This window comes from Ailuropoda melanoleuca, chromosome 4 (genome assembly GCF_002007445.2).
Source record: "Ailuropoda melanoleuca isolate Jingjing chromosome 4, ASM200744v2, whole genome shotgun sequence".
NCBI classification, from domain to species: Eukaryota; Metazoa; Chordata; class Mammalia; order Carnivora; family Ursidae; genus Ailuropoda; species Ailuropoda melanoleuca.
In genome coordinates this window covers 113,978,949-113,984,045 of record NC_048221.1, presented here as the reverse complement: position 1 = coordinate 113,984,045, position 5,097 = coordinate 113,978,949, and the positions used below count along the sequence as shown (strand labels likewise).

The 5,097-nt window shown below is 47.8% G+C and overlaps 1 pseudogene; it reads left to right on the top strand.

The window, feature by feature from the left end:
• Positions 1-3,381: 3,381 nt before the first annotated feature.
• Positions 3,382-4,117, top strand: LOC100469910 (annotated as a pseudogene).
• Positions 4,118-5,097: the final 980 nt, after the last annotated feature.

Below are 5,097 nucleotides of genomic sequence, written 5' to 3'. Positions count from 1 at the left end.
GAGCAAGACAAGGCTGCTCTGAATGCCGAGATGGGGCACCAGCCCACCCCTCCCAAGTCAATGGAGCCAACATGTTCCAAGGAGGAGGCACTGATGAACAGAAGAAGGGAAAGGAGAAGAAGTAAGAGGCGGGTGGAGATAGACGAGGATAGAGCAGAAGCAGGGGAAGAGAGGGAGGGAAAATGAACAGAGGAGAGCATGAAGGAATGGGGGCATGCAATAACAGACTAGGAATAAGCAAGGACAGTGAAGGAGACTGAGGAAAGGGGAGACTAGAAATTCAGACACTTAGAGGAGGAAAAAGAATAATGATGAAAGGGAAAGCAGAAAAAGGAGAGGTGTTAAATTATCGATGAAAAATGGTAGTGTTTATGAATGATCATCGTCTCTCACAGTGTGTGACGCAGGAGTCAGTAAACTTTCTGTAAAGGGGTAGACAGTGACTATTTAAGCTTTGTGGATGGTACAGTCATTGTTCAACTGCACAACTCCAGTTGCATGGAAGCAGTCCCAGACAGTCAGTACACAAACGGGCGTGACTGTGTCCTACTGAAACTTCACAGAAATAGGCATTGGGCCAGATTTGGCCCATGGGTCATAGTTGGCTGACTCCTACCAACAACAGTGGTTCTGACATTTCTGGTACCTCCATGGTGCCGAGCATAGACCCAGGCACAAAATTCTATAAAATATTAGGACCTCCTGGAAGAGCCATTTTGCAGGCCAAAAAAAAAATGTTCCAAATGGCAACCATTTTCATTGGCTTTTTATAACTTTTAACCTATAAAACGTCAGTTTCCTGCAATTCAACCTATCTGCTGCCCGGCCCATATGACACCCCTGTGGGCTCTCTGTCCCAAATAGATCCTATAACAATGTACATGGAAGAGAAGCACTAGGTGGCTGATTCAGAGCTGTATTCAGTACTGTGAAGCTTTCGGATTGGCAGAGTTCTCCATCCCCTACAGGTAATGACTCCATAGAGTTTAGATCTGGGTCTCAGCACTGCTTCAGACACCAGCACCAAAAAACAAAACAAAACAAAAGCCCTTTTTGTCTCTTTATTGTATACCCTCCCCCATTTCCTCACCTTTGACTTCTAGACTGTCCCCCAGCTTGACTGCAGAAAAGTTCTTCAACCACCCAAAGTGGCCTATGGTGCTTGGGAACGGCTTCAGTGATGGGAGGTAACAAGATGTAGCCGAGGGGGACCCCCCAGGAGTTGGAGCAGGCTTTGCTCTCAAGCTCAGGATCAGAGAGGTGGAGCCGACTCTTGTCCCAGGCTCAGACTTCTGACAGTGACCTCACATTCTCTTGTTTTGTGATTGGGAAGAGCAACTTGAAGCCTCAGGACACAGGCAGTTCTTGCTTGGCAATGGGTTTCCGTCTGGAGAAGCCAGAGCCTCTATTCCATGGCTTCTGAGGCACCATGCAGGGCATGTGAGGTTGATCTGGTGGCTGGTTTTCTTTCATTTATGTTCATTCGGTACCTGGCACGATGGCCACCCTTCCATTTGTTTTGGCTCCTAACCTCAACCATTCTTCAGCCACCAGGGGTTTTTGAAGTCCTTCTCACATCATTTCCCAGGGTAGCACAAGCCACCTTGTGAATTTAGAGTTAAGAAATGGCCTCGAGGGACATCGTCTTGAAGCCCCATGAAGAGAGACACAGCCACATGATTGCCTGTAAATAAAGCTTGATGATACCAAACATTCAGAAAAGGAAAAGCTAGCACGGGTCTGGCATGATCACCTGCTCTGCATTCCAAGGGGCACACACAGCCCCTGCAGGAAGGGACCCCTAATGTGTTACTCTCCAAGGAAATAAAATGCAGAAACGCTTTTGGAGGCGCTCTGCCTCTGCAAGAAAAAGTCCAGTCTGTGTTTAGGAGTGAATGAGTACATGAGTGTGTCTGCGTGAGCATGTTTGCTTCCAAACATTTTCTAGGAACTGCTGACAACAGCAACCCTAAGCCACCACACACTAGTTCTCCCCAACTGGAGATGGACTGTTTGCTCCCAGAGCGGCAGCTGTGATGCTCCATACAGTCATTCCCGGCCTCCCCAGTCTCTGAAATCTGCACATCCTGACCCTTCCTCCCTGGCCTCATCTGTCTCCCCAGCTTCCCTACTCCCGTCACGCAAAGTTACTCAATACTCAGTAGGAGCTAACCAGAGCCAAGGAACCATGTTCCCACAGCTCCCAACTTGCCATTCACTTTGTCCAGCTCGGTTCCTCAGCACTGCCACCCTGGGGCACAGACGGGGAGAGAGCTCCACAGTTCAATCCCCAGCTTTGTCTCGCACTGGTCACTGCTACCCCTGGTTGAACCTATTCCACACACCCTGCTCTCTGTAGCCCAGGACATGCTCTTTCTCTTTGTGACCATATTTCAAGCAGACTGTATGCAATTTAGTAATATCTTCTGTAGTGCTTCATCTTTTTCAATCTATTTAGAGCTCAGGTTGAAATTTAACAAACTAGGGGCGCCTGGGTGACTCTGTCGGTTAAGTATGGCTCAAGTCATGATCCCAGGGTCCTGGGATCAAGCCCTGCATCGGGCGCCCTGTTCAGTGGGAAGCCTGCTTCTCCCCCTCCTTCTGCCCTCCTCCACGTTCTCTCTCTCTCTCAAATAAATAAATAAAATCTTTTAAAAAAAGAAAAAGAAATTTACCAAGCTAGCTCTTTTATCTGCATTATCTTCCATAGTCTTTTCTCTTTGGGGCCTTAGTTCATACCATTTGATATGGTGTAAGAAACAACTGTTGTTTAAGACAGTCAGATTTAATAAATCTTTCTGCTCTCTGTATCTTCCTCTATAAAATAGTGATTATACTGGCTTACTGCCTCTCTATGAGTAAGGAAATCTATATAAAATTCCTAGCATGGAAACTGATTCAGGACTGGTACTCAACAAATGTTAATAGGAACCTTCCCACCACCACAGCCACATGGTGTGACTAATGTAAATTCGGATTGGTCCTTCACACTCTGGAACAGCACTACACAAACTTGGAAGCATAATGCAGTCACTTGGAGAGCTTTAAAAAGCACTTGTGTGGGGAGCCATCATCCCCTCCCACTCTTAAATATTCCGAGTGGCGGACCTCCCGTTTCTTGTTTTGATTTTAGGCATCAGGATTCCTAGGCTTCAGCCCCGGGCACCAGACCAGACATTTGGTTTTCTTCCTCTTGCTTCTCTTTTTCTCTGCTTTCCACAAAGTTTTGGGGCAATTTGTTACACAGCAATAGAGAACTAGTATACTTCTCATATCACAGCATGGCACAGTTATGTCCCTGACTTTCAGACAGATTTTCATTTTTCTGTGATTTGTTTCTTATTAGTAAGGTGATCATTAAATTTGCATGAGCTGATGGATTCATGTCTGGCTCTATGATTTTGAAGTGTTGGCCCGCTCTGTTACCTGCATTTAAAACACGAATGCCTGCAGCTGTTGGGCAAGAAAAGGAGGGACAGGGCTTCAAGATGCACTGCCTGACTCCAGCTGTGCTGATGTGCGCCCTGCCTGGCCCAGGCTGTGTGTTCAGGGCATCCCACCTACAAGTTCCTGAACACACAGGAGCCCACGATGGACATGAAATCGGTGACTGACGGCGGCTCAGACCCTGCTATGGACTGAGCTCATCCGAGGCCTGGGCAGGGTCCTGAGTGACCTGCTTCAGGAAACTGCCACCATCAACTACCCACCTGAGAAAGGCCCGCTGGGTCCGTGCTTCCACGGGGAGCATGCACTGCGCCGCCATGCATCCATCCATGGGGAGAGGAGAGGAGCGCTGCACCGTGGGCCAGCTCTGCCTGGCGCTCTGCCCCTACGAGGCCATCACCAGCGAGACCCACGTCACCTGCAGGACCACCCGCTATGACATCGACAAGGCCAAGTGCATCTAGTGCAGCTGCTACCGGAGGCCCGCCCTGTGGAACACATCGTGAAGGGCCCCAACCTCAAGTTCTCCACGGAGACACAAGAGGAACTGTTCTACAACAAGGAGACGCAGCTCAACAACAAGGCTGAAGGGGAGGCCGAGATCACTGCCAACATCCAGGCCCACCACCTCTACCGCTGCTGCCCCCCTGCCCGGTGCGCCGCCCTATAAGAAAGCTCTGCCCTCCCCCCATAAAAAAGACCAATGCCTCCTTTAAGCAGTCATTTCTTCTCATTAGTGGGGCCATCCTGAGGCTTCATCTCTCAAGGAATGAAAGATTACCTCCCTTCTTAAGAATATTGGGTAATTCATCAGTGGGAAACTCGCCATGGAGCCTTCTTTGTATTCACTAACCCCCTTCTTACTTGATCAGTGAACATGACCACAGATGCCCATGAGTTCCTTCTGTTCTTGGAACAGATCCTACTTCTTTAGGGACAGCTTGGCTGACTCACAGGTCCCTGTGTTTCTTCTCTCCTGAAACAAACACAAATCAACACTTTAAAACAGACATGTACTTAATATTTTTTTAAAAGAATACCTACATATCCCAATAAACTGTTTGATTACATTCACCTTTCTGTTGTATTAGAATTAAATCTTTATATACTTATTGCTTTAGCGTATGATGATGAGTGCATGGCCTTTCACAGACTCACCCTGTACCAATTTACCATCTTTATATTCATTATTTGATGTTCACATGTCTTTTTTTTTCTTGTCCCACGACTGGACTCAACTGACGTCCAAGAAATTCTGATTGCTTTGAGAAAGGAACAATATGAGACATGACAGTCCAAGCTCCTTGTGTGTGTGTTGCAGAGAAGTGCCAGACCTTTCGCCACTGTTGCTTGGGGCCTAATTTGTGACAGAGCCAGGAAAGAGGTTTTTGTAGGGCAAGATTTCATGCCGATTTTCCTCATATAGCAGACTGTGTTGCTATAGGTTTTCGTCAGCCAGGGTCTCATAAGAAAAATAGAGCGACTATTCCTAGAAAGTCTAAAGGTAGGTAGTTCCCCAGCCAAGCAATGAGGCAGAAGCCCCCCAGAGACACCCCCTCCTTCGGATAGGGCCACACAGCTTTGCCTGGGCCCTCAAGAGAGAACAGCAAGGCTCACAGCTTTCTCAGTGGCGCCACCTGGCCAACTGTT